Below are 21,179 nucleotides of genomic sequence, written 5' to 3'. Positions count from 1 at the left end.
TACGACTTGGAAACTATGCATGCATTTATGCCCTAAATATAGCAATAACAGAATGATTCACAAGAAATAATATCCAACAAAAATTCCTAAGAATAGCAATTTATTAAGAAGTTTACTGTTATTTTGTCTATGTCTTGGATAAATATCTTTAAGTTCTGAAGCATGGATTACAACACTGTTGTTCTCAAAGAAGAAAGATGAATAGTGTTTAGCTGTACATTTGTTTTAAATAAATATTTTGAGGTCTTGAAACATCTATCACAGCATAATGCATAATGTAAATTAAAATATACTAATAGAGGCGAAAAGTTTATAAGAGGCTTTAATCTTCCTTTTCAGTACAGCTGCACTGGATGACATGTATTTTCAAATTCTCGCACTTCAACGATCTCCGACTGGCACCTGGCCTTGTATTTGGAGAATCTTCCTCATCGCAGGATGTTATACGGGGAAATACTTGAAAGAAGTCAAATCACTTGTGTCAAGTTCTAGTTTACTATAATGAAATGTAACTTCTTTGCTCAGAAATTGCACCTATGTCTTTGTTGAAGCACATGATATAATTTTGCACTAATTTTTACAGCCACTTCGCCATGTCCTTGATGGAATTCATTTTTAGTTTTCTAACACTTTTCAATGCATCGCATAGCTGCATGTTTATATGTTGAAGACTAGTGACAGATTTTGATATTAAACTGAAATGTTGTTTTATGTACGCTAGATTTCTTGATAGATGATGAAAACAAATCTTGTACAGTTCGAAGTAAAAATTAATTATCTCTGTAAAACTTAAGACTTTCAATCACATTGCAGTGTGTACAGGAATAATATGCAGCACTGAGTCAAGTCGCTCATCGGGTTAGAACAGCCTTTGTGGAAAGAGATAGTGACGGAGACTAGAACAGGCTTAGCGGGAAAGACTTATTACAAAGACGAGTTATAAGTCTTGCACAATCCAAATCCAATCCAAACAGCAGGCACATGTATACGCCGTGATCGACAATAAGTACAGGATAAAACTGGCCCAAGAGAAGTGTAGTAAATGGACTATTTAATACGAAGGCCACCACTCTGTGAGCGTCTTCAGTCAGTTTTCATTAGCAGTGATCTCAACAATGTTAGATACGTGACTTGTTACTATATGAGATTGAACTTGAGAATAACGCTGCGCAACAACTCAAAATATGTCATGTGAAAGGGAAGGTGCAGTAAACCACAGCACAGCAACTCCTTGGTTGCAAAAATTTCGCGCAGGTTGTAAAAGATTCGGCTGTTCCAGAGTAAGAGATTCTGAGATCATTCGACATGCCACTGAGAAAAATCCATCTACCAGTACAAGACGATTGTCAAACAAATTCGGTATGTCCCAGTCTACTGTAATGTCTCATCTTCAAGAACTCGGAACAAGCATCAGGAGCTGCGCATTGTGAAACACTTGTTGAACCTAGCTCAAACTCAGAGGAGAATGGATGTGTACCGACAACTGCTGCAAAATCTGCGTGATATGTTTTACCTGAAACGGATTATCACATGCGTTGAAAAATGGGTATTTTCCATAATCCGAATGATTGAGCAAGAGCCAACTTCCAGAACCGGTCATCGAACAGGACCTTTTCTAGTATAAAGTCATGCACTGTGTGGTGGAACTACGAGAGAGTAATTAGCTTCAAGTTCGTTCCTAACGGTCAAACCATCAATGCCGATCTTTATTCTGAACAGTTGAAGCGGGTACATACTGCTCTACACCAAATGTTTAGATAATTCTTTCCTGCTTTTTAATGAAATAGGAACAGAGAATAGCTTTTATTTTGTGTAGCAAAACCGAAAAAGAAGCTATTTTAAAAACTGAAAGAAAAAGCTATTTTCAAAACTGAAAGAAAAAGCTATTTTATTTCAGGTAAATGGTAAAATATCTCGCTTCTCAACATTATTTTAATCGTCACAATCATTGGTGAACCGAAAGCAAACCCTGCTGTAACAGACCAATTCAGAACAACACATGGCTAGAAAAATGCAACAAAAAATTCAGAAGCATGATAGCATTGAACTGATGTCATACCCAGCATATAGTCCTTCAGGTTACTATCTATTCCGGTCCATGAAACACTTCCTGAAATCTCGATGTTTCACCAACCAGCAGGAAGTGGAAACAACAATGACTGACTTCTTTCCTCATAAGACCAAGACATATATCGACGTGGAATCGAGGAGCTGACAAGATGAATGCAGACAATACAAGGGGATATACTTTGAATGTTAACCTGCTCTCATTGTACTGTAATAAATACAGATGTGTTGTGTACCAGAGTATTGCAAAACTATGATTCATCCTTCTAGAAAGGAGACCTATTTAAAGAAGAGAAGGAAGGAGGCTAATAGTGACTTATTTTAAGTTTCGCAATCGAAGTAGGACCTTAAAAACTCCCATTTGCGATTCTCTCTATATATAGGGGCCGCGGTGGCTCAGTGGTAGAGCGTTCACCTCTGGTGCTTCGGGTCCTGGGTTCGATCCCAGGCCCCGCCAAGTGAACTTTGTGGTGGACAAACACCGTGTGCGTGGATTTTCTCGGGGTTCTCCCGTTTCCTCCCACTTTCTTCATTCCACCATTTCATTCATTAGTCATCATCACCGTCTCCTTTAGCCTAACCGGCATAACCGTGGGACGTAAAACAAATATTTTATTTCATTTCATTCTCTCTCTATATAAGAGTAAGTCTCTCATGCTTCTTCTGTTACCTTATGCAGAACATCTGGGAGGCATGTTGCATTAATCTTTTTGAAATACAGTATCTCACGTTCCTTTCCAGTCTTTATTATATATGAACTAGCATCCGTTAAGGGAAGAAACACAATCTCTCGTTCTACCTTATTCATCCTCATAGGTATTCTTCTATAGAAATTGTCGATAGAATTGGTCAAAGAAAATTGTCGATAGCACTGAACACCTCACCTAACATGGAAACATGAATATAATGCAGGATGGCAAACTTGTATACTAACTTCGATTATCATTCGAGAATCTACCACTTACACCAGTAACTTAGTCTATGGACACCAATATTTTATTACTAGCGGAAATGCCCGTTCTTCGTACGTGGAGAATATGTTTATGAAAAATATTTTAACACTCTTCCCCCTTTGAGATACGCATTTCAATAAAAGTGTGATTACAAAATCTCTTAAGATACTCTCTTTTTGACATAAATTTTGAACTCTCCCACTCTCTTAGGATACACCTGTTAATTAATGTGACATGATAAAAACTTTGAGGGTAGGAACCACGTTTCAAGAGTCATTTCAAACAGGTAATCCATTGTCCGTGATGTGATCACAAACAACAGACAACTTCTATTACAATATAGCCAAAAAAAATTTGAACCTTATGCTCCTTTAGGATACGCTTGAAACCTAGCTCAAGGTGGACACTAAGTATGCTCTTTTCAGCCACTCTTCCGTGATATGATTACAAACAGAGAACACTGCTTCCAATGTGGAGGAAAAAAATAACATAAATACAGCTTTCCTTTTAAAATGATATTTAAAAAACACTAGGACACATACACGCTTATTACTGATGAGGAGTTTATACGGCGAGTTTCATTTCCCTAACTTCAGGGATTTACGTGCAATTCGTTTCAGGGCAAAACATTTCAATTCCCTTTACCTCCCTTATTCAAAAAAAGAAACAAGTTCATTCTTATTAATTTCTCTAGTAACAAGAAATTTTCTATCCAGATCTCACGTTTCTGGGCATATTAATGGTCCTGAATTTTCAGTGATAAATTTACAATGAATCAGTTTCACTCTTCCATATAATCGTACACATTGCTTCCATTCATCTTCAAGTAGCGTAATTTTCGAAAGTGCTAGAACATGTGTTTCTCTTATTTTAATTAAAAGTTTATATAACGAATTTCACTCCTCTGGAATAGATGGGAGTCAAAAGCAAGGAAGAATTGTTCCGACTGTGCAATGAAATATATGAAACGGAGGAGTGGCCAAAAGACTTCCTGAAGACGATTATGATATCGATGGCTAAGAAATCGAACCCAAAGAGATGTGAGGATTATAGAAGTGTTAGTCTCATATCTCAAGCTGCAGAAAGTGTGCTTCGAATACTGAAGAGAAGGTTGTATGGAAGAACAAATGAAGAAGTTGAGGAGGAACATTTCGGGCTCGGGAGAAGGGCACAAGTGATGCAATTGGATTATTAAGGGTGATCGGTGAAAGGTTTATAGAAAAAGGGAAAGAGGTGTATGTGTTTTTATTGATCTAGAAAAGGCTTTTTACAGCGTGAATTGGGAACTCTTGTTGGAAGTTCTGAAGAAGGTTAGGTTGGAATGGGAAGATAGAAGACTCATAATAAACTTATACCGGTATATGAACCAAGAAGTGTTAGAATAGGAGGAAATGACAGGGGGGAGTGGAATTTGAAGGGGAGTTTGACAGGGATGATGTTTCTCGCCTATAATTTAATATTTACCTAGAACAGATAGTAAAAAAGAGCCTGAAAAATGAAGACGGTATTTCAGTAGGAGGTAGAATGAATAGCTGTATACGGTTTGCAGATGATGGGATGGTCCCTTGTTGCAGAATCTGAAGAGAAAATCAGTAAGATGTTAGAAAACTTTAGGAAGGACTGTGAAGAATATGGGATGAAAATGAATGTTAGAAAGACAAAAGCCATGGTGATTGGAACGAAGATAAAAGCCATGGTGTCAAACATAGAAATAGGAAGGGAGAAACTAGAACAGGTGATTAGTTTCCGATAACTGTGTGGTATTACTAGCGATGATATGAGGTGTGAACGTGAAATGAAATCAAGAATAGGAATGGCGAAAGAAGCCTTTAGGAGGAAGAAAAGACTAATTTGTGGGACCTTGAACAAAGAGTAGAGAGAATGATTCATGAAGTGCTCAGTGTAGAGTATTGTGATGTATGGGTCAGAAACATTGAAATTACGCAAAAATAAAGAAAAACAAACTGGAAGCTTTCGAAATGTGGGCGTGGGAAAAATGGAGAGAATTAGCTGGGTCGAGCGGAAACGAATGACAGGGTGTTAGAAATGGTGGGGGAGAAAAAACAATTTAGATATTATTAAGAAGAGGAAGAGAAACTGGCTGGGGGCATTGGCTAAGAAGGAACTGTATCATGAGGGATGGCGGCAGGAAATAGAGCGAGCGAAGGAGGATATATATATATATATATATATATATATATATATATATATATATATATATTCTGCGCTGAAATATATATTTAATTCCTTTTATTTATGAGTTTATATACCGATTTTCATACCTTCAATTTAAACATATTCTCACAATAGGCACTTTCTCAAGAAAGAAAGAAATTTGTAATATAGTAATGACCACCTCCCCCTCCCCAAGGAGTGGAATTGTTCAGAATGCTGAAACACGTGTCATTAAGTTTATATACCAAATTTCACGTCACAGCAAATACCAATATACGATACTTTGTGAATAAATATATGAAAATTTGAATATTATAGAAATACCCCTCTTTACCCTTCAAAAGCGAAATTTTCAAACCTGCTAAACAGGTATTCTCTTATTTTTTTTAGTTAGGAGTTAAAAACCGAATTTTAAACATCTAACTTAAGGGAACCTTAGCATTGGGCATTCTCTCAATAACGAAAGAAATTTGGGTGTTACAGAACTGGCCCCAGTTTTGACTTTTATGAGCGGAATTTTCGAAAACACTGAAATATGTGTTCCTTTCATTTTTTATAAGTTTATATACCGAATTACACATCTTCAACTTAAACGAATCCTCACATTTGGCACTTTATGAATAAATAAAGGGACATTTCAATATTATAGAAATAGACAGCTTTCCTCGCCCTTAGGAGCATAACTTTTGAAAACCTGAAACAAGTTTTTTTCTTTCTTTTTTTTAAAAAAATCGAATTTCATATCTCCAACTTAAGCGAATCCCCACATTAGGCACCTTATGAATAAATAAAGGTAAATATTAATATTATTAAAACTGTCCCTTTTTTCTAATAGCAAAATTTTCGGAAACTGCAAAACATATTATTATTAATTTTAATTTAAAAATTTTTGAAAACGCTGGGACATCATTCCCTTATTTTTCAGAGTTTACATACCGAATTTTATATCTCCATAGGCCATAATTTCATAGGCCAAAAGGCATTTCCCTAAATGGGTAAAATTTCATAATTCTTCATTAAAAAAAAAAAAAAAAAAAAAAAACACGCTACATACCCTGCAATTTATCAAAACAATGATTTACATATAATATAAAAATTCTGTTTTACAGATCATAACCTGATTATTATATGGCAATATCTTAATATAGTATCATTTCTGATTATTACCAAAATCTGATATCTTACTGCAATTTTCACCCTGCCTTTTTTTCTTCTTTTAATTTTTCTTTTCTTTTCTTGTATTTTCATATTCGTTTATTTTCTTTATTTTTTCCTTTCTTTTCTACGTTAAGATGTGAACATCTACACAACAAAATACAAATATTTAGTAATTATACAGCAAAAAATAACCCATAAGACAAACATACATTGGTGTTAAAAATCCAGCAATACATCTAATTAAAATAATTTAAATACACCTTAAGGATATCTATGGAAAATTTAATCACATTATTATTATTATTATTATTATTATTATTATTATTATTATTATTATTATTGCAAACAACATGAAATATAAACTTTCTCTCTTTCTATATTCGCAAATTCCCACATTCGGCTTGGAAATAAATAGAGGGAAAATTCAATATTATAGAAATCGGCCTTTTGCCTGTTAGGAGCAGAATTTTCGAAACACTTAAACATGTATTCCACCATTTTTACTTAGGAATTTATAAACCGAGTCTTACATTTCCAGCTTAAGTGAACCCTCACATCGGGCACCTTATAAATAAGTAAAGGAAAATTTCAAGATGGTTGAAACTGTCCCTCTTTCAATCTTAGGATAGAATTTTCGAAAACGCTGAAACACATATTCTCTTATTTTTATTAAAAATTTATATATCGAATTTCCCATCTTTAGCTTAAGTTTTTGACCCGACAAAGATATACAATTCACAGCTTAAAACTTATACAACTTTCATATTTAAAATAATTTAAGCATATAAAAAACAAGATCCATATCAAGTTAATGAAAATTAGTTCCTGCATAATTAAATGTTTTCGATTAACAGTATTTTTAATATATGTTTTTTAAATCTTTTTTTATTTATTCCTTCTCTAACTTATTTTCCTCATATCCTATTTTTCTTTTTGATGAATTATATTTTCTCTTTCTCTTCCTTTTCAACTATTTTGCTTTCCTGTTTCCCTTTCAACTATTTGCAAACATAAGTGTTTAATAACCATATCAAAAAGTCACAAATAGAACAACAAACATAAAAACTAAAAGTCTCCTGGTGAACAAACAAGATAATCATTAATAAAAGTAATTCATATGGATATTCGATATTTCAATGGACGATTTAGTAATAAAACTAACCACCTTTTTTCGCAGAAGGTTGGAATGTTGAATTTTCTACACACACAGGTCAATGATTTATTATCGATCCTCTAGATCCCAATATAACTGGTAACATCTGTGTTAATTTAACATCGGTTAATACATTTTTCAAGCCCTCGTTTTTTTTTCCCTTTTTTTCATTTACACTATTCAGGTCCGTATCGCCCTCTTCGAAACTAGTAGTAATATCTATATTATTATTTTTTTCTTTTTTTAAATATATCAGCAATCCTATTATGATGCAAAATACATCTAACCGCATGAGTGAAGTAGTTTTATTAATTGCAATTCTTAAATCTACGCTCTCTTAAATACCATTACATAAACTAACCAATCGCTGCAAATCCCCAGAACTATTCCTGATCAACATAACATCACCCGCGTATGCAAGGAGAGGTACATAAAATCATCCTAGACAGAGGGAAATAAGTGTCTGACCAACGTATTCAAAACTATATTAAGACGGACAGAGATCGAAAGATCTCCCTGGCAGACTTCTCTAGTACCTCTAAGCGTTATATCCAATCCACTAAATTCTGTAATATTATTCGAATTCTCAATTAAAGTTATATAGTTATTTGGTATAGATCTTTTCTTCAACGCTCAAGAAAAATCTATCTCCTTCCAATAACACACGAAGCGATTGATGAAAATTCAACGGACTCAACAGCTAAAATAGGCGATCTGTTAATTTTTTTAAAGTCCCACATTCCTACACTCCGACGAGTTCCCCGAGGCGCCAGACCAGCTATGACTCACTCCTTAAGTGAAGTTCTACAAAAGGGCACGAATACTAATAGTATTGATGCTCTGCTAGATATTTTAATCTTCCCTTATGTGGTTCCCTGTATTCATCCATATGCCGAAAAAGTTACCAATCTCACCACATGGGTGAAGCACAGACTATGAAACTGGTTCGGATAATCATCGAGAAGCTTTGTCAGCCGAATTCATTAAATTATACGAAGTTCGTGATTTGTCAAAATACGCATCGTTCCAAAGTAAGACTACTGATATCCGAAGACTCGATAGTAACTCCAGATAATTCATTGTTAGATGCACTTAGAGCAAAACATTTAGCTCATTCACATTTATTAGTCATCCCTGAACCTCCTGAGGCATCAGCATCAGCAACTAAAGTATCATCAACGGAATTATTGAAAGCAATTAAATCTTTTCCTTCTGGACCCGCCGGTGGAATGGATAGCCTCAGAGCTTCAATTCTAAAAGATTTAGTTCTATCACACGATCATGAATCTAGAGATCAGCTTATCAATGTCATCAGAGAACTGATACATCTCATTATATCAGGAAATGTACCTACAACATTGAGACCGATATTCTTCGGTGCGTCGTTACTTGCTCTTAAGAAAAAAGTGGAGGCATTCGGCCAATAGCTGTGGGCAATCTTTGGAGACGATTGTCGGCCAAAATAATCTGCTACAAAATGCGCGAATCACTAATCAACATACTATATCCACACCAACTAGTAGTCTGCTTCCCATTTGGGGCGGAAGCCGCAGTACATACAACCCACACATACTATTCTACTTCGCACACCCAAGTGAAAGCATTTTTAAAAATCGATTTCAGAAATGACTTCAATGAATTAAATCGAGATTCCATGTCGCTATCTGTAAAAAACAATTTTCCATCATATTTTTCGTACGTCTCTCAATGCTATTCTCAACCAAGAAACCTATATATAGGAGATAACACAGACATAAGGAGATATATATATATATTCTATCACAGCGAGGTGTTTAACAAGGTGATCCGTTAGGTCCAGCGCTGTTTGCAATCACTCTCCACTGGTCTCCAGCAAACTGTTAATAATATAAACGCAGAGCTGAATGTCTGGTATTTGGATGATGGAACAATAGCTGGAAATACAGACGTAATACTACAAACATTAGACAACATTCGTACACATGCATCATCAATTGGCTTATCGCTAAATTGCTCCAAATGCGAAGTAGGATTTCCCGGTGCTACAGAAGAACAAATTAAGAATCTCTATATCTTTAATAAATCAGCACCTGGTATTCAGCTTCTTAGACCAACTAATGCAGAGCTTTTAGGTTCAGCTATCTCAACAGAGGCATGTAGCAAAATGTTACTAGACGAAACCTTCAAACTAATTTTTTTGTCACGACTTTCCAAGCTTTCAAGCCCATTCTGCTTTTTGTCTATTAAGGGCTTCATTTGGAATGCCGAGATTATTTTATTTCCTCCGATGCTCTCCATCTTGGAAGGAAGATGCCCTATTGGAAAAATATGACGATACTCTTAAAACTGGTCTGGAATCTATCCTCAATTGTTCTCTTAATAACAACTCTTGGATACAAGCTTCTTTACCAGTCAAAAATGGAGGTCTTGGAATCCGTCGCACCACAGATACGGCTATTCTGTCTTTTTTAGCGTCTTCCTACGGTGCAGGTCAAATAGTTAGTTCTTCAATGGGATAACGAAGAAATCACCAATCCAGATGTGATGGACTGTATAGCTAAATGGACAAATTTAGTTGGGTTAGACCCTCCGGCTCTCGAAAATCGTAACAATCAGTCGGCTTGGGATGAGCTCATCGTTAATTGCCATGCAGCTTCTTTATTGCAGACTGGAAATAACATTGAAGATAAGGCCAGACTTTTAGCGGTCATGTCCCGAGAAAACGGAGCATTGCTTCAAGCTCTACCATCACCATCTCTGGGCCTACATCTATCCAATGAGAACTTCCGAGTATCAGTTGCACTACGGTTGGGAGCAGATATATGTGAACCACACCACTGCCCCATTTGTAACACCTTTGTAGATAAAAAAGGATTACACGGATTGTCGTGCAAAAGCAGCGCAGGGAGACATCCACGTCATTCAAGTGTAAATGATATAATATTAAGAGCACTAATATCAGCAGGGCTCCTAGCAGTGAGGGAACCGATTGGATGCAGCCGATCTGACGGAAAAAGACCCGATGGTATGACATTAGTACCTTGGAAGGAAAGAAAAGTATTGTTTTGGGAATTCACATGTTCAGACACCTATGCCCCCTCCAACCTAGAATGTGCCTCAGTACAAGCTGGACTCCTAGCTGCTCGAAGAGAAAAAAAAGGAATAAATATAGCAATCTACTCGGTAACTATTGCATTGTGGCAATAGCAATTGAGTCTAGCGGTTCTTGGGAAGAAGGAGGCATCAAATTTATAAAAGAAATCGGCCACCGTCTATCAGTTAAATCAGCAGATAATCGAGCAAAGAGTTTCCTGATTCAATGCATTAGCATAGCCATTCAACGTGTGAACGTGTCGGCTATAATGGGAACGTTACTCCCAGTAAAAAGCTAGACGAAATCTTTCTTCTGTAATTGCGGAGAAGGGAGGTTAGAGGTAAGAAGCAGACATCATTGGTGCATCAATTTATGTAGCAACCGAGCAAGGAGTATGGAGAGACAGCTCACAGTCCATAAGTTTATATGAAAAATTACGGCATGAATGCTGTACCGTACGTCAAGATGCAGTGACATAACATGACAGGTTGGAGACTTTGAAAGCAGAAGATTTAGTATTACCTGCCGAACATTATGGGAACAAAGTACCGAAGAATAGATATAATTACCGCTCCACATTCAGAGTATACACCTGTCTAACACACTTCACTTGATCGGATAAGTTTAATAGGTCTATGAGACTATTGGCTTCCTAACAAGGAATAAGTTTGAGTGAACACACACACACTGCTGGAATTGTAAAACAGGGGAGGAATAAGCTAGCTGCTACATAATTCGGAAACCAACAGAAGAATCAGTATTTGAGAAGTTAGGATTAATATACCTACCTAAAGAAGAAAGAGACCATCGATTATACTAGCTTAGCTTTAATTTTAATTTATGTACATAATGTTTCATATGTTATTGTATTGTTCTGATTCTAATATTTAAAAATTGTATAGGGTGTTAATGAACTATACCGACAAACGTCAATTGTAAGACGTGATTCCTCACATCAAAATAAGAGAAAAGTTCATATGAAACAATGGTAAAAAGTCCATAGTTTCAGAGGTAGGGCTGTCTAAAATCGCGAAAAAGCAAAATTTCAGTAGGCTCTATTTCAAATTCCAGAAACTGTGGATGGTGGTTCTTATCAGCGGAAAGGAAGCCACAATCCGAAAGTGCATATTTCATCAATTCTCATTAGGTATACAGGGTATTCCCTACAGAGTGTTCTCAGATATGTTTTCAATAGAGTTTTCATATATACCCTGATTTCAAGAAGGGTCCAAAATAGGCAGGAGGTAAACCTTGACAACAATGGACATCCAATCCTTCGGAGGGAAGTCGGAAGTGTTAGGAACCGGCAGCCCCATGTTTCTTTGTGTTCGGAATAACGTGTGATGATATGTATTTCGTCACGGTATATTTCACGTTTTCTTCACTTATAAGCGTGAAAGAAAACATCGCACTATGCTTTTCCCGAGTACGAGAGACCGTGCTGTTGACGATCCTTAACACTCCCGACATCGCGCCAAAGGATTCCGTATTCATTTCCATCAAGGCTTATCGTTTGCCTGCTTTGAACCAATCATAAAGTCATATCTCAAAATTCGGTTGATGGCACTCTTGGAATTTCACCTGCAGAGAATAATCTGTACATCCATTGAACATTAATGAAATATACGCTTTTGGATTGCGTACGCGTGACTTCCTTTGCGCCTGATCCACAGTTTCTTGAATTCGAAATAGGGCCTCTTGAAATTTGGCTTTTTTGCGATTTTCGATACCGTAGCCCTGAAACTATGCACTTTTCGTCATAGGTCCATATGACCTTTTTCTCTTATTTTGATGTACGGAATCATCTCTTACAGTTTGTCGGTCTAGTTCATTAACACCCTATATATATATATGAGTTGAGTTGATTTTGAGTTTTACGTCCCGTTCAGCAGCGAGGCTATATGAGACGTGGACCTACTGATTAACGTGGAATCCGAACCACATGAGCTCCTGCCGGGAATCGAACCCGGGCCTCCCACGCCACCCTATATTATATATATATATATATATATATATATATATATATTTATATATATACAGATGGTGATCAGAAAAATGGAAACACCTGAACGAAATTGCAACTTACCAGATTAATATGGTGTCGGGCCACCTTTCGCCTTCAGAACAGCCTTGATGCGACGTGGGATGGAGGCATAGAGGTCGTGAATGGTAGCAAGTGGAATTTTACACCATTCCTCGTGCAGGGCATCGGCCAGTTGTGTCAGAGAGGATGGAGGTGGAAATCGTCGCTGGAGTCGTGTTTCCAAGACGGACCACATATGTTCAATTATGTTGAGATCTGGGGATTGGGCGGGCCAGGGGAGGTGTTGAACTTCATCCCGATGTTCCTCAAACCACGCTGCAACAACGCCAGCGAATGGGTGCATTATCATCCTGGAAGATGGCGTCATTGTCCGGGAACAACATCCGGACCATAGGATGCAAGTTGTCTCCTAAAATTGCGACATAATCGTTGGCAGGGATTCGTCCGCTAAGTGTGACCACAGGACCCAATGAAAACCATGATATGGCGGACCACAGAATCACCGAGCCGCCGCCATGTTTCACAGTTGGGCGGAGACACTGCAGATCATAAGCTTCTTTAGACGTTCTCCACACATAAACACGGCCCGTGGTTGGGAATAGGGTGAAGGATGACTCATCCGACCATATCACACGTTTCCAGTCCTCAACGTTCCAAGTTGCATGGTCGCGGCACCATTTGCGGCGTGCGAAAGCGTTATGGTCCCTGATGAGCGGTTTGGCCCGTGCAACACGACCCCGTAAGTTCATGTAATGTAATTCGCAGCGGACTGTGATTGTCGAAACAGGATTGGGGAGGTGCTCCGCAGTGGCACGACGGTTCTGCGTGACAATGCGCTTTAATACCCGGCGTGACCTGTAACTTATGATTTTCTTCCGCCCACTGTTCCACTTCCCCGATGTGGTTTTCCCGTGTGTTGTGTACCGCCGTCATCACCTTCAACACTGTCCCACGCGACACGTCTAACACAGTAGCCACTGCCGTCACACTCACTCCACATAAACGCGCACCAACAATTTGCCCTCTTTGAAAATCTGAGAGGTCTCCCATTTTACACTACCTCCGTCTGCTGCAGCCATGGACACTGCTGTTCCACTGCGCCTGACGTAGTATGGAGACCGACCTAACACACCACCACCAGCGGTCCGGCGCTGCGGGCGCCACGACACCACTGCCAACCCATACATCTGACATGTTGCCAACTACAGGTGTTTCCATTTTTCTGATCACCATATATATATATATACCCTATTTCAAAAAGAATATACGTATTACGAAGAATTATTTTGTCCAAACTATCGATCGCTGCGCCTCGGCTCGGCTATTGGAGAAACGAATACATAGTCTAGTTTATATTAATAGTTGCTAGATGTCATTTGTCTTCTGTTTTGCTTGGTAACAGTCATATGTTTAAAATGGCTACACCGCAGGAGAAATCATTTTGTGTTCTCGAGTTTGCGAAGTGCAATTCCCTGATCACAGTGCAAAGACGTTTCAGGTAGAGGTACAAATTGATCCTCCGAATGGGTGGAACATTCGCAGATGGTATCCACAGTTAGTAGATACAGGATGTGTATGTACAGGAAAGAATCCTGGCCGTCCTCGTGTTCCTGAAGAAAATGTTGCACGAATTCAAACTGCTTCCCAACGTAGTCCAAAATCAACTCGTCGTGCCAGTCAGGAGTTACAAGTGCCGACAACAACAATTTGGCGTGTTTTGAGATGGTTTTCAGTTGGTTATGAAGCCGTACAAGTTACAGCTGTTACAAGCTCTGCGACGTGATGACAAACGCAAAGGTGTTGTGTTTTGTAACGAGATTCTGGATGCTATTGAGAATGATAACACTTTTGCACTACGCATCGTGTTCAGTGATGAAGCGACTTTCCGTGTTAGGGTCAGGTAAACAAATAAAATGTTCGAATTTGGGGCCTACAGACCCACTGCAGTCACTGAACATGTACGAGATTCGTCCAAAGTCAATATGTATTGTGCGATATCCCGATCATCTGTTTACGACCCATTCTTCTTTAATGGAAACACGGTTAACAGTCAGCAGTATCTCGTTATGTTACAAAACTGGTTATTTCCGAGGCTGCACGAAGACAACTTCATTTTTCAACAAGACGGGGCACTCCCTCGTTGGTCTCGCCAAGTGCGTGAATATCGAATGAAGCTCTACCGAACCGTTGAGTTTGGGAGGAATTTGAATATCGATGTGATATTGTTCGTGTCAGGGTGTAATTCTCAGATATGTTCTCAATAGAGTTTTCATATATACCCTGATTTCAAGAAGGGTCCAAAATAGGCAGGATGTAAACCTTGACAAAAATGGACATCCAATCCTTCGGAAGGAAGTCGGAAGTGTTAGGAACCGGCAGCTCCATGTTTCTTTGTGTTCGGAATAACGTGTGATGATATGTATTTCGTCACGGTATATTTCACGTTTTCTTCACTTATAAGCGTGAAAGAAAACATCGCACTATGCTTTTTCCCGAGTACGAGAGACCGTGCTGTTGACGATCCTTAAGACTTCCGACATCACACCAAAGGATTCCATGTTCACTGCTATCAAGGCTTATCGTTTGCCTACTTTGTTTGTCTACTTTGAACCAATCATAAATTCAGAGCATATCTCAAAATTCGGTTGATGGTATGTCTAATTTCACCCTGCATGAAGTACTATGTACGCCCATTGAACATTAACGAAATATGCATTTTTGGATTGTGTATGCGTGACTTCCTTCACGCTAATAACGACCACCATCCTCAGTTTCTCGAATCCGAAATAGGGTCTCCTGAAATTTGGCCTTTTCGCGTTTTGGACAGCCCTAGCTCTAAAACTATGAACTCCCCCCCCACACACACACAGGTCCATATGAATTCTTTCTCTTATTTTGATGTAAGGAATTACCTCTTACATCGGTATAGTTCATTAACACCAAATATATATATATATATATATATATATATATATATATATATATATATATATATATATATATATATATATTGTAATGTCCCACGTGATGTGGTAAACAAACATTTCCACACGTCAGTGTTTACAAACACCACCACGTGGTTTGGCAAGATGATTTCACACCAGATGGATCTACAATCAGTTGCAGACGACGGCTTCTAGCCCCTACCACGGAACAGAATACATCAGAGCTGTAGCGCTACCGCCACCCAAGGAACACTATAAATTGGATGGATCACGGCAATTCTGTACCAGTTTTCTGGTGTCCCTCCTACTGTTTGCCACGGAACATTTGGAGTAACCTAACCTCAGGCCTGTAGTCTGCTACGGGACTACGCCTATCCTATCTCCTGGCTTAGCCTGCTACGGAGCTCTGCTGGCCACTTAACCCTCCTTTGCTTGCTACGGGGCTCTGTATACTAGTACCTGCTACTAAAGTATACAGTATAGTAGTACCTTGAATACTAGAGAGATTATTTGTACAGTATTTTGTAAAAATACTTTTATAGTGTGTTAGGTGAATTGAGCGACAGTGGTTGATTGGCCTATAATGACCTATTGTGTAGTGCCAGTAATGGGATAGTGAGAAGATGAGGAAAGTTGTTAATTTACTGTTGTGATACTGTAACAATAAATAAGTTTGGTAGCATTTATGTTAAGAAGTTACAGCTTTTAAGGTAAGGGATTCCGATAAAGAGAATAGTGTTTGAGATTTTGTAAAGTAGCGATATGCATGTGATTGTACGTAAGAAGTTAGTAATTCCAATAAATTTACAAACTTAATAATTACCACTATCGCCATTCAAAGTTACTGGTCTTCGTTTCAATCACTGGTTTTTCTACCACTTTTTCCGGCTTAATTCCAGTTGTATCCTGCAGAACTGGCGCTCTGTCCTCAAGTTCGTCTGTCACCTTAATCTTCGACTTAATCTTATTCAAGAGGAAGAGCGGAAGATCAAGGAAGAAAGACGCGAAGAAATGCATGAGGAAGAGGCGAAGATTAAGGTGGCAGACGAACTTGAGGATAGAGCGCCAGTTCTGCAGGATACAACTGGAATTAAGCCGGAAGAAGTGGTAGAAAAACCAGTGATTGAAACGAAGACCAGTAACTTTGAATGGCGATAGTCATAATTATTAAGTTTGTAAATTTATTGGAACTACTAACTTCTTACGTACAATCACACACATATCGCTACTTTACAAAATCTCAAACACTATTCTCTTTATCGGAATCCCTTATCTTAAAAGCTGTAACTTCTTAACATAAATGCTACCAAACTTATTTATTGTTACAGTATCACAACAGTAAATTAACAACTTTCCTCTTCTTCTGACTATCCCATTACTGGCACTACACAATAGGTCATTATAGGCCAATCAACCACTGTCACTCAATTCACCTAACATAGTGAAAAGTTTTATAATAAAAACCGGTAGAGGGAGTAGATTCCGGACACTCTTTTTATTAACGCTCTACCTATACCTATATGAGACAAAGTTTTACATGGTCGAGGCTTTGACAGGCTCAGTATTGGTCTGAATATTCCTTTATCGGACAGTATTTTTATTAACTGGAAATTAACTCTTTTTAAAGAGTATGTGATTTTCTTAAGTGTAAATTAGTGAATCGGACTTGACTTTATTTTAGTGCATGCCTCATACTAGAACAGGAAAGAACACTTTCCCGAAGGACGGTGCAAATTTGGATCAGAATTCGGGCCCTTCTTTTAATATACCACACCTAACTAAATATTCGGGACACGTTACGGAGGACCCCGATAGATTTTTTATGCTTTTTGACCATCCTGCGTTATTGAATTCTTGGGATGCTGAGAAAAAGAAAGAACTATTACCGATGTATTTACAAGACATGGCGCTCGATTTAGTGCTACAGTTAAAGGACCAGAACCAATTGGATTCTCTTAATTACGAGCAATTAAAGGATAAATTAGTTGATTTGAGTAGACCAAAATTACCGGCATATCGGGCTGAGTTTGAAATGTTTCAGGTCGAAAATGAGCGAAAATGAGGCGATTGATGCGTATTTTCTAATGAAATTGAGAGTTATAGGAACATTTACAACTGTTCAAGCCTTGCAAACACATTTGCATAACCTGGAAAAAGAAAATGATCTAATGAAGAAACGTTATTACGTAGAGTTACAACAGGCAATATATTTACTCTGTGATTACAATTCACCAGTCAGCAGTTTAAACTCATCGGCTGTCGTTGCGCTTCCTTCCCTACACATCATCAACAAGTGACTTATTCATTATGTAATCCAACATCTAATTGGAATCATTACCAACAACCTGTGCCAGTCTTTTCTACACCTTCAATACTACAGCTACAGGGTGCATCACAAAATCAATTACCTCCAAATCCTCCCCCCCCCCAAGTTGGTAATTCGAATCCCCTTCCCGAGCCCCCCGCGTGTAGCACATCTAGTACTTCTGGCACAAATTATTCATTGGACTTTAGTAAATTAGCAAATCAAATGGTCGAACTATCTCTTCTACTAGCCCAAAATGCTATTAAGAATTCACGATTTAGACGAGACGACCGTAACAATTACAGGTCGAGAAATACAAATAATGGCAATCAAAACCAAAATAAAAATGGAAAAAAAAAACACTTCTAAAAATAATCATAATACTCCTAGGCCAGAAACAGTCTCAGTTTGCGGCACGTGCTATAAAAAGGTCATTATTCCAGCACATGCTATAAGAATAATCAGGAAGGAAACGCCTAGAGGGGTCCCAGGACAAATCCTCTCAAGAACATGTTCTGACGGCCGAAAGTCAGAAAGTAAATGAGCAACAAAAAGTCGCAAGTACTAGCCCTAATAGACAATTAACGACATCACCTTATACAGTGGCTCCGATATCCGATAGAAGAGAAAGCATCAAGTTGTTAAATCAAGAACATAAATTGTTAATTAATGTAACAGCTAACAAAGAAAAATATCCCGTAATCATTGACACAGGCAGTTCGTTGAGCCTATGGCCCAAAAATTGGATTCCTCCTAACACAAAATTGATTCCTTTTAGCACCAATCTACGAGAAATTGAGAATTTCGTCGTAAATTTACGTTATATTGCTTTAATTAAATTCAGGATTGGATCAGCAACTTTCTCCCACTATTTTCGAATTTTAGAGCACGGAGACTTTTTGCCTTCATTTGGAAAGGATATTCTAAATCGTTTACAGGCCAAAATCGATCTGCAAAATAATACATTATCACTATACAAGAAATCACGGCCACCGCCGTACCCAATTGAAGTCGACACTCAAGAAAAATTATCAGCAAGCTCAATTCATACAATAAAGCAGCATAAATCGGCTGACGTATTAACTGCTCGAAAGGTTACCATACGAGCCAGGTCACATTTCTTTTTACCAATTAATGGCAAGAGTCGGAAAATGGAGAATGAATATTTTATCATCTTTCCATTAGAGAATTTCTTAAACAAATACGGGCTACAAACTTTGCCTACTAAGGTACCTAAGAATAATTCCACGCTATTAGTATCAAATTCAACTAATAGGCCAGTAACACTAGTAAAAAAAAAAAAAAAAAAAAAAAAAAACGATTGCCTATGTTGAAGAGAACGTTCAAGAAGTAGATATACAGGGCGACTGCCAAACAGAAGAACAAAATGATGAAACATTTTATAGAACTGAACAAGAAATTCAGAATAGGCTGGACGAGAGCAAGTCACTTTCTAATATTAAGTTATTAGACAAATCCGGATTTAACGAATGAACAGAAGAAGGCTGTACACGATCTACTTTTTAGATACAGGGATGTCTTTTCTTATACACGAACTGACACAGGATACTTTCGTGGATATGTACCTTCATGCAAAAAAGCGCATACTGTAACCCACGATTTTTAGCAATTATTCCATTTTCCTTACGTTTATGGGTAAAATTCAGTTATTAGTAAATGGATATAATAGAAAGCAATCCACAAGAAGATATTTCCAAAAAAGATAGTAAAATAATAAAAATATAAGCAAAAAACAAAATTATGCTCGATTTTGTGTACACTCGCAATAGTGTTTTCGAGGGATTTTGCAGCAGCAGAGCACGATTGCAGAGGGAATAACACGATTGGTAGGGGAGAGCTGAATCAAGGAATTGGAAAGTGGAGTAAAATGTTGCGTTTATTGGCTTACATCTAAGGCTTATGTTGCCTCCTAAATATAAATTTGCTTCTGTAACCAAGATGTTGTATGGAAATATAGAAACAAAGAGGAAAACGGTTTTGTTAAGTTTGGAAGTGACATGCTCTATAGCCATGAGCATTTATTTGTTAAGAGACAGGCAACAAAACGTAGTCACTGTGGTCAGGTGGATAGAGTGGCGGACTGTTAGTTCTTATACTGTTTTGACACTTCGAATCCCATCCCATCCATTTTTTTTTTACAAAACATTATAGAAAGAGTATAGGGTTTATGTTAGTAAGAACCGAAACAATATAATAAGGAAATCATTTTTTGTTTCCTCTGGTGACGTATTTATTCAGAATTAGTGTACCATTAGTAATAGTGATTGTTTTCAGTTTATGCTATTGCATAGCTTCTTCTCTCATCCTCTTTTCTTGGAAAAAGAACAATTTTGTCTCCAATAAAGTGTGAAAAATATATATAGACAGAAACAGACATCAGACATCTTAGTACCAAACGTGATTTATCGTGATGAAATATACAAGTTTCCAGTTATTAAAAAAGAAAGCTATAGAAAATTATTGAAGTTGGTCTTCTTTAGGTTTTCAGAATGCTATATTATATATATATATATATATATAGGGTAACTGTACCAGTAATTGACACTGTCGTCTTTTTTTCGCCGCAACAAGACTGCGGGACTAGATACCAGCAAATGCTGTCACCTGTTATTCCTTTGTGGTGTTGTCAATCCTACACTACTGTTAATATTTGTCACTAGGTGGTAGTAGTTCAAAGGAAGCAGAACATCGATGGACAGTGAGAAGTCAACTGTTTTTTCAGCCTTCTAGTAACGGTTACGCTTAAGGGAAGTTGTTTTTGTTTCCGGCGCATACCAAATAGACCATAACAAAGACTGGCGAGTTAAAGATCTTTTGATGTAACTGAAGGACTAATAGATCAGACTAAACCAAAAATTTTAGCTTCTTGAAAGTTAAACCAAGTTTTCAGGGGGGTGTCAATTATTGGTCACAGGTTAGCTGGAATCACCAGTAATTGACACCTCTGTCAATTACTGGTGATTTGTCTAAACTCAATGAATATCAATAGAAATTTGTATACCGTGTATTTCATTGAAGTTAAGTTTACTGGTAGAGTTAAAAACATTATTTCTTATAAAATCCCAGTAGTTGACAGGGAGTGTCAATTACTAGATCCAGGGGTGTCAATTACTAGGCTACTGCAGAAAAATTGTACAATTTACGAATTTGTCATCATTCGAAAGGTCCTGGGTTGACACCTTTGTGATTAACAGAGAACCGACCTTGCTTTTTTTTAAAAAAAATAAAAATTCTTGAAGTGTTAAATATTCCCTTGGTACGGAGTTAAGTGGACCTAGGCCGTTT

The 21,179-nt window shown here is 37.6% G+C and overlaps 1 protein-coding gene across 5 annotated transcripts in view; it reads right to left on the bottom strand.

The window, feature by feature from the left end:
- LOC145690570 (carbohydrate sulfotransferase 6-like) overlaps positions 1-21,179 on the bottom strand; it is a 464,276-nt gene that overhangs the window by 39,725 nt on the left and 403,372 nt on the right. The window lies entirely within an intron of this gene.

This window comes from Thermobia domestica, chromosome 7, assembly GCF_964235325.1.
Source record: "Thermobia domestica chromosome 7, izTheDome1.hap1.1, whole genome shotgun sequence".
Classification (NCBI taxonomy): domain Eukaryota; kingdom Metazoa; phylum Arthropoda; class Insecta; order Zygentoma; family Lepismatidae; genus Thermobia; species Thermobia domestica.
Note: the sequence above shows the minus strand (reverse complement) of the source record. Positions and strands in the feature narration are given on the sequence as shown.